Source organism: Thermobia domestica, chromosome 7, assembly GCF_964235325.1.
Source record: "Thermobia domestica chromosome 7, izTheDome1.hap1.1, whole genome shotgun sequence".
Taxonomy (NCBI): domain Eukaryota; kingdom Metazoa; phylum Arthropoda; class Insecta; order Zygentoma; family Lepismatidae; genus Thermobia; species Thermobia domestica.
The window spans coordinates 36,584,420-36,594,612 of NC_137460.1; the positions used below are offsets into that span (position 1 = coordinate 36,584,420).

General features: G+C 36.8%; 1 protein-coding gene across 2 annotated transcripts in view; it reads right to left on the reverse strand.

Moving 5' to 3' along the window:
* The window catches only part of LOC145690007 (uncharacterized), an 865,423-nt gene that overhangs the window by 362,855 nt on the left and 492,375 nt on the right, over positions 1-10,193 (reverse strand). The window lies entirely within an intron of this gene.

Genomic DNA, 10,193 nt, shown 5'->3' on the forward strand with positions numbered 1-10,193 from the left:
CACGGTGTTTGTCCACCACAAAGTTCACTTGGCGGGAGCAGGGTTTGAACACGGGACCATATGCACACGAAAAAATTAAATGTCGATTGAAAGAAGGGAATTCGTGTCATTGTTCAGTCCAAACTCGTAGACTCTTCAATTTTTATTTTAAGAATTTGAAGCTTATAATACATAAAACAATAATTATGCCTGTTGTTCTAGATGCCCAACATAGTTGCTTACTTTGAGAGAAGAACGCAAAATGAACGCAGAAGTGTTTGAAAATAAAATTCTGAGGTGGATATTGGGACACAAGAGGGGTGGGAATGGCGGAAATTTCATAACGAGAAGATTAAGTGAAGCTCAGGTGGACAGGTCAAGAGTAGAAAAGCTTCTAAATATTAACTAGAAACCCTCTCAGAAAACACACACTCCGAAGACTTAGGCACAGATGGGAAGATGCATCTTGCAGAAATGAGAATACAAAGTATCCATTTGGCTCAGGAAAAAAGCAAATAGGAGAGCTTTGGTGAATGCGCAATTCAGATTTCATAGGTTATTGAGTTAGTTAGTTTGTTAGACTGTCTACCGTCTTTCCTATTAACATGACTTGTTAAGAGTACGTTAAAGCCCTTTTTGCTGGTCTAAGGGATGGGCGCACGCTTAGGGTGCACGTGGTGCGGGTTTGATTCTCGGCGTAAAAGGATTCAAAGCATTACGGTGGTTCAGATTCCACCTTAAACTGCCGGTCCACGTCTCACAAAGTCTTGGCGCTGAAGAAGGGCGTTAAACTTCAACCAAATTAACAAGCAAACGAAAGCAGTAGGTTAAACAAGTAGTCTGTAGATCCAACTGTTATTAATAATATAATGTTTACAAGATAAAAATGTAGAAATATTTTCTTTTGAGATGTGATTTTAGGATCGAAATATCTTTTTGCTTTCGGCTAGAAGTATATTATGACAGACAACACGTTCACAAAGCGTAGCCGTAATGATAAACTTCCATTAACGAAGTCAGATACATAGGAGAAAAAAAAGTGAACGTAATCGAATTGTATAGTGATAATATATTAGGCAAGCGTTGTCTTGGAAAAAAAAAATAAAATAAAATGTTGAGAATTTTTTTAAAATAGTAAGGAAGCTGTTAACCTATGCTAATAAGGTATTAAAAACTATTCATATGCAATACTAATTGTAGGCTGCGCTCACATTATTATTCATGGGGGTGTTAACATATGAAGTTTGCGTCATTTATCGTACTCAGTAAAATGTGTACGTACTCTTATTAATACCGACTGCTTATTATAACGATCTGTATCTCCTAACAAATGAAAAAAACGTACGCTTTCTTCGTCAGACGTAATGAGTCGGACAGAGCAAATTAATAGGCACAACTGAGCACGTTCTTGCTGCAAGAAAAGATACGATCGACATTAGCAGCGGAAGGATCAGTCGAGATAAAAATCGATAATCGATATATTGTACAATGCTAAGGCTTCGATTTCTTATTAACGTATCAATGAGAATACTTTTGGGTTAAATTCAAAATCTTACCACAGTACCACAGTCTTCTAATTGATAAATACATTTAAGCTTCGCCATATTGATTTCATCAGACAGGCTGATTTTGTCGGTATTCGTATCCATGTTGGTGGATGATGGGAAAAGATTTTTGTTTTTTGTTTGGTGGAGATAGCGTACCTTTTCGGTACCGAAGCTTACATGCGACGTGAATCTACCATTTAAGGTTACATCCGTATCCCTGTTTGCTTTCAGTGCTCTCCCACCGAAAATCACACCCGAGAACCCCCGCACTACCAAGTGTGCGTGACTTAGCTACTAGCAGAGATGGAGTGGGTCGTGGGTCAAGATTTGTCAGTGGGTTAATAGGACGTGACCCACAGCGATCCACCACCCATCGTGACCCACTCTGTTCACATTCTAGACAGCATTTTTTCAACACTGGTGAATTTGTTTACGTTTTACTTTCAAAGCTTCCATTTCTCTTCCTTTTTCTTAGTTTCTAATTACCTACCTGAGATATCTACGTGAGAAAAAAAACTTCAAACACTTCTGGATATTGATATTTGTAATTGTAAAAATAGCAATAGGACTTGCTACTTGGCTTTCGATACAGTCGAATTTTACACTTTTCTTTCTTTCTTAACGTTGGCTTACTTTATTTCGACTTAAGATTTTCAAATTTCATCCTATTTCTCACTAAAAGCTACCTGTAATTCAATAAGGAAATAATTGCATATGATAATTTTAAGTTCACCGTAATATGATCCACGACAAATACTTCATCATTTTATATCGTAAAGATCAGATTCACTGGTATTGTAACATAGTGGAGCTTAAACGATTGACAGTAGAAATTTAAATTCTAAATAGTAATAATTTCGCAGCCTTGTTTTATTGTAAGTGTAAAGGTAGGTGGAAAGGAGGGCGTGGATCATGTGTCAGAGTTGATAACAGTGGGTTTTGGTGGGTCAAAGTGGGTCATAGTGGGTCATGGCAGGTAGTGGGTCATTGGTCAAGTTTTCATTGTCCCGACCCATCTCTAGAAATTAGACCAACGGGAAGGACCAAAGGGTTAGTATATCAACATCATGCGCCACAAATCATTTATCACATGAAACAATGTGTGTATTGATAGTGTGTTTAGTACTATATCATTGAAGGATTTATAGCCCCCTCGTACTTTTGACCTTATCCATTTGATTACTTCTTGTGAAGCTATTAAATAATGTGTACCATAACAATAAACAAACATTACACGTTCTCCAGGTAAACATTACGCTCAGTTGCGTACAAAGAAATTCATCATGGGAAGATTCAAGCACCCAAACTCATATTGTTTCTAGGGGCTGCGGTGGCTCAGTGACAGAGCGTTCACCTCTGGTGCATAGGGTCCCTGGTTCGATCCCACCTCACGCCAAGTGAACGCTCTGGTGGACGAACACTGTGGGCATGGGTTTCCTCGGGGTTCTTCCGTTTCCTCCCACTTTCTTCATTCCACCATTTCATTCACGTATCACAGTCTCCTTAAGCCTAGCCGCCATAATCGTGGGACGTAAAACTTAAAGATTTCATTTTCTTAAATATCGTTTCAACGCATCTACCAGTTTTGTATATGTATCTTAATATGGTAAATGTTTATTGTTCCATATCTTGTTGAAAGTTGAGGAAGTTAAAATCCGGTATCCTCCTTTTGCGTACGCCACTGACGCATGCCATTAACAACTTAAAGGTCGCGTTTTTGAGGACAGTGTTTCGTAATTTACGGCATCGTATGATTGCTGCATGGAAGCGATTGAAGGGTAATGCATTTCTTGAGGGAAAAAAAAAAGTAGACAAATGTTGCCAGCCATATTAGTGTGTAACTAGGTTTCACTAATTTTCCGAATAAAAGTATATTCCACGATTTTCCTTCTATTTTTGCCATAACGTACACACATCTGCACGTATCATCTGGTACAAGTCGGTACTCACATTGTTGTTAGGGATAAAGACATTTCTTTGGAATACTAAGATTTTAAGCTGTCATAAAAAGTTGTTTAACTGTCAACTCATATATTTTAAACACAACATATCGACTTGTTTCGGTATTTTAGCATGTGCCATGTCTAAATCTACAAACAGATATTCTTGTAGCATTGGAGTTTGAAAACGTTTACGGGCAAAGAGAATTTTCATAATTTTTGTTTTTGTATCTAGTGTAATTGTTACCCTTGTCACTTGTCCTTGCTTATTGTGCGTATTTCTTTTTCTTAGAAAAGTATGTCAAAGAATCATATTTTTTGTGTGTAATCCGCATTCATGTCACACGTTCTATTCAAAAGTATAACAGTATAAATTTAACAGGAAACTTTGAGAACACACTATATTAAGCGAACTTACGAGAACTACGAATTGTCAAAACTTATGTAATGAAAGAAATAATTTTTAGTTGAATTTCTAAAGGCATTTTACAAATAATATGTGCGTCACTGACAATAGTGTGTCAACGTTAGAAGACAAAAACAAGACACGATGTGCTACTTAGCACTGTCTGGTTACATACACGTAATATATAAACTCGGATAAGATAGTAAATATGATTATGCAATTGCATATTATTTTAGTATAGGCATCCAGCATATCTCTGCTACTGTGCAGGTTGCATAAAAACTAGGAATGTTATATTTTAAACGGGAAACGAATTGCCACAGTCATTCATGAATATATTATTGGTTTAACTCCATTAACAATTCAACCAAAATTAATCGCTTAAGCTGTCTATTGCAATAAATAAATAAATAAATAAATAATAATAATAATAATAATAATAATAATAATAATAATAATAATAATAATAATAAAACATTTGCTGCGGGTTGATTTGATCCTTCCCTCTTGGTACTAAATGTAAACCATATTTTTTGCCATTTTTCCCAATCCATTTTCCTATACCTCCACACTCCATAACCTATTCCATTCTTAAAGTGTTAATTGTATCTCTTATTTTAAAAATAAAATTGAGGTTTACACGAGTATCTTTCAGTGTTAGTGATATTATTAGTTTTGTACTTTCTTGAATTGTTTTCATATATGTAAGTGGTGTCTATGATTATGACTTCCTCATATGTAACCATTTACGATAAATGTCAAGCAAAACTACTTCAATGGTTTCTGCCATTAGTTTAGTATAAAGTACTAATTTAACTTCAATACATATAACGTAGAAATCCGCTGGGGCAAATTTGAACCCCATCCCGCAGGCGCAAATTTGAACCCCACGAGTCCAAATTTAAACCTTCAATCTGGGGACAACCTATATATTTCCCAACTGAGTTTGTCGAGTAAGTTCCAAAACAAGTTTCAATTCTTTGTCCGGAAGTGACCCCCACCCCTCCAAGGTTTTAAATATATAGAACAATTTGCCCTATATGTTCTATATATCAAAGTGCTCCGCATGACTAGTAGATTAAGAATTTAATATGCACTACCCAATTATATCTCATATCAAGGTAATTAAACAAAAAAAAAACATGATTATTTTTCTATAAATACCCTATGTTAGTGGTCCTATAAAATTGAAAAAAAAAAAGCTTATCCGTAATATTCAGTCAACAGCAAGTCATTTGGTATCACAACTAATGTGACTCATTGTTATGGCTAGATGTGACACATTCGGTGTACGTATTTCAATTTCTATATATTCCTCGATTTCACCTACGTTGTCAGATCAGTACGTTCATTATATATTCGTCAACTGCTCATCTAGACGAGTTGTTTAATAGGTCACACGGACAAAAACGATCAACAGATTTTGAGCTAGTAATTAGGTGTAAACTAGTCGTAGTTGTAATTTGAGCTCATTTACTCGATCCGAATAGCTCTTTCTTTGTAGCTTCCCGATTGGCCACCTTCAGAGTTTAAGCCCTCTAGTCACGACAAGGCCCGAGTTATGAGAAGGGAGAATGTTCCGGTTGGATGTTGTTTACCGGAGCTTGGCTTTCGTTTTTGGCTATGTGTGAGAATCATGCAACTCTCACGTCACGGTCTTGGCAAGATGGTGTTGCTAGGACTTGGCCTTTCCTTTTTAAGGTGTGAGGGCCATGTACCTTACACTGCCTCACGATTGCTCTACGGCGTGATAGTGAGGTTCACTAATATAGGGTATTTATAGTGAAATAAGCATTTTTTTTTTGTTTTATTACCTTGAGATAGGATATAATTGGGTAGTGCATATTATAGTCATGAGGAGTACTTGATATATAGGAAATGATAGGGTGAACGGTAACTACGTGGACAAACTTGGACGGGTGATAGTACATCTAAAAAGAAGAAAAAAGTCCTAGTGAACATGGGGGAAATTACGTGCCGTTTAGGAGTGACAGAGTGTCGAAAGCGTGGGAACATGAACTTCAGAGGCCAACAGGTTAAAAACAATACATCGTAGAGTGCGGTTAAAAACGTCACTTAGTCATACCTACTCTATTGAAAAATGCATGTTTGAAAACGCAGCTACGTGTGCGCACGGGATTAACAACATGTGACACTTCTTCCCTTTACAGTATATCCGGGAATACCTCTGCACGCATAGCTGAATTTTCAAACATGCATTTGTCAATAGAGTAGGTATGACTTTCTAAGTGACATTTTTAACCGCACTCTCTATGATGTATTGTTTTTAACCTGTTGGCCTCTGAAGTGAATGTTCCCACGCTTTCGACACGCTGTCACTCCTAAACGGGACGGAATTTCCCCCATGTTCACTAGAACGTTTTTGCTTCTTTTTACATGTACTATCATCCGTCCAAGTTTGTCCACATAGTTACCATTCACCCTGTATAGGTCAAGTTGTTCTATGTATTTCCAACCCTGAAGGGGTGGGATAGTAGTCTTGTCTAGGATTGTACACCACAATAGATTTTATTGCCCCTTAATTGCTTTTATGACAGTGTACATTTGATGTCAATATGGCCGTGTCGGCCTTGGGGAGACCGGCCCCGGGCTTGGGGGAAGTTTCTGGGGGAAGTGGTTTTATTACTTGTGCAATAGAGGTTGTTTGGAAAAGTGGAATGACCTCCTTTCTTGTTGAAACATGCTCCTATACGATTCTTGAATCGAAATTATAATCAAATTAGAATTAAAACCATGATTTAGATAATTAGAGCATTGGTATACGGCTTTGAATGCGATCCAACACGATTTTTGATTGAGGATACGGCTTTGAACGCTGTTCCTAGCTTTAAACATGATTTAATACGTTTCTTGAATCGAAATTATAATCAAATTAGAATTAAAACTACGATTTAGATAATTAGAGCAACGGTATACGTTATTGAACGCAATCCCTAGCTTCAAACGCGATCCAACACGGTTTTTGATTGAGGATACGGCTTTGAATGCTGTTCCTAGCTTTAAACATGATTTAATACGTTTATTGAATCGAAATTATAATTAAATTAGAATTAAAACTATGATTTAGATAATTAGAACTTCAGTATATGGCTTAAAACGCGTTCCTTAGCTCCCACAAGGTTTTTTCCCCATTAATTTAATTATGATCTGACTTGTAAAGCTCGTAACTAATTGAACAGTCTTATTTGAACTAGAAAATTATGAATAATGAATATGATTACACCCTTTAAGCTCCAATGTTTAGCAATGATTTTTAATGGTGCGTTGTTTTACGGCGTAAAGTATTAAGATGGGCGGGAAAAAGGAAGGATAGGAAGAAATATTTATTTATTTTCATTTATTTTTTCTTGTTGCGAACTGCACTTCTTTCGTTTAGCTTGCTTGGCTCTTAAATGACAGACTTAACTCTGCTATTTTTCAGCGTTGCTCAGTACGAAATTCGCAGATACGCAAGGTTCTGTGTTCTCTCCAAGCGTCATTGTAATACTGAGGGTGAAGATTGAAGTTCAGTTTCTCACACCCTATGCAAACAACCTTGTGATATGATTGGCCAGGAAAAACCAGTTTGCTCCGCCTGCAATGTTTAACCATGGGGGCCAATCACTCCCTCTAGTTTGAACGGGAGAACCAACCCTTTCCCCGCCTCTCTTTCCATCATCAATGTCTTGTGTGAACAAGTTTCTACCCGCTCCCCACCCTTCCCCGCATCTCTTGACCGCATTCTGTGTGATCAGGTTTTTACCCTGCGACAAGTGACACACATTTTTTCCCCACCCCTCACTGCCACTCTTTGGCTGCATCCTGTGTGAACATGCTTATACCTTCTCTCCCCCCAACGGCGATAACTGACACATTTTTCCTCACAAAGGGTGTTTTTCAAACCAGTTCTGGTGGATGGTTTGCGGACAAAAACCTCTTCCCCGCCCATTCAGACAAACAAACAAGGTATTGCCAGGCTGTCCTTGTACTCATTGCCAATAACCTGATGAATAAATGGTTGTCCTTCATTTTGATTTTGCAAAACAACACACACACAAAAAAGAACCTGTAGAATGGTTTTGTGTATTCCCACATACAATAATTATGCTGTTCTTTTCGGCAAAATACAAGTTATTGAAACAGTTGTTGAAATGATAGCTATATAGCTTACTGAATAAAGCCGGAATTTTAAAATTTAGGAACATTGTCGGCTGAACCCAACTAACGAATTTTATTGCTTGGTAAACAACTATTTGCTGTGAAAAATACGACAATTTGGCGTCTTTAAGGTATGAATTGAGACATGCTGGCGATGTTTTTCAAACTTTAGGCATTGTGTGAAAATTCCATGGTATTACCTCTATAGAAAAGAAATATTTGCTTCGATTCGGCAAGAGACCGACAAAGGAATTCTTTTCTGCTTCTTTGCAGACTGAGGCAATGCTGTATTACAAGGCAAATTCATTTACTTTATTTTTTTTCTCCCCCTATTCCATTCCCCTTATGTTAATGAATAAATAAAAAATATATTATATAAATGGAGTACACATTTCCTGTATTAACAATTTTGCTCGTGAAGTTTTCTACCTTGCTTCTGCCTTGCTTCTTTAAAGTGTTTTTTCTGGATTTTTTTTCTGTGTTTGTTCAAAGAAGAAGATATTATATTCAAGTAAGTTTTATATCATTATAATTGATTAGATATATTTGCATAAGTATCGAATGGTGGGACTCCCCTAGAAAATTAACACATATTGTTTTTTCTTATGAAAATAATTAACACAGTGTAGAAACGAACTGAGTTTGCCAATATGTTTTAACTTGTGGGGAGCATATCGAGCCAAAATCGGGGGAGCTGTGCATGAGGGATAGTCCCCCAAACAGGGGAATCGCGGCTGCCTTATAACGCATTCCGTGCTTACCGAAAATCGGGAGGGGAGCCGTGCATGGGTGCATAACCCCCAAACCTTAGGGATCCGCGTGTGACTTATAACGCCTTATGTGTTTATCGAAAACCGAGGGGGAAGCATACATGGGTGCATAGCCCCCCAAACCTGAGGGAACCGCGTTTGACTTATATTGCTTTTCGTGTTTGCCAAACAGTGGGGATCCATACATGCGGGGCATAACACCCAACAGGGAAAAGCTAGCTTCCTGAACGGTCACCACGAAGGAACGAAATATTTGTTTTTTTTTTTTTTAAATTGTTTGAATACTATGTTTGAGTTTTGATTCCGTTTCGGTTGCGTTTTTTGGACAAGTTGACCACAGGAAAGAGTGAAGAATGGAACTAGCATTATTATTATAGTTAAGAATATGCGGGGACACAAAAAAATATCTTGGCAGTGTTAATCTTTTTAGAGAAAAATGCGTAGTGACATCCCTTAAGATCCGTCAATGAGATACTTTATAGTTTTAGAAATGCATGGTGACGTCCCTTAAGAACCGCCAATGACAGATGGACTTATAGTTTTAGAAATGCGTGGTGATGTCCCTTAAGATCCGTCAATGAGATACTTTATAGTTTTAGAAATGCGTGGTGACATCCCTTAAGAACCGCCACTGATGGACTTTACGGCAAAAAATCAAGTGTGCAATTTCTTTGAATCTTTATAACTGAAATTGTGATTAAACTGAATTGCGTACTGTCCAATATTTTTGATGGTAGATTTTATATAAATACATTGTGTCTGAATGATTTGTCATGAATCTGTATTCATATTGGGATGTCTATTCGGAAAATAAGCAATTTACACATAAAGAACACTTTTAGAACAGATACATATTCAATATTTACTACAGATAATGTTCAAAATATATTGTTTAGTGTAAAATAATTAAGTTCAACAGAAAAGATAGACATTTGTTTGCTTGTATCCCTAATATTTAGAAAATCAGTCAGTATTAAGTGTACAGATGTATTCACAAAGTGTTCAGAAGTGAACAAAAAGTGTTTAGATCCGCGAAAAAGTGTTTTAATGTGTTTTCATACTGAAAAATGTACTTATATAAAGAGTTCTCAATTGTAGTGGATGCAATTTTCCAAGATACATGCGAATATTGCAATTTTACGTAAATGTGTAGACTTTTCTTTCCCACAGTTAGACTCCAAAGAAAAGAACTAGGTTCATTGATTCATTTTGGATCATAGCAGTGGACTTCTCCCTTTGAATTCGTGTTAGAATAGCTTGACTATCACGAAACGTAGTGAATACTCAAATGGATCTTTTCCAAGACATGACGAATAAACGAATGTAATTAAGTGAGAGAAATTTAAGGTTCTTTATTTCTGAATAAGTGTTGGGAATATGAACTTGCGTATTT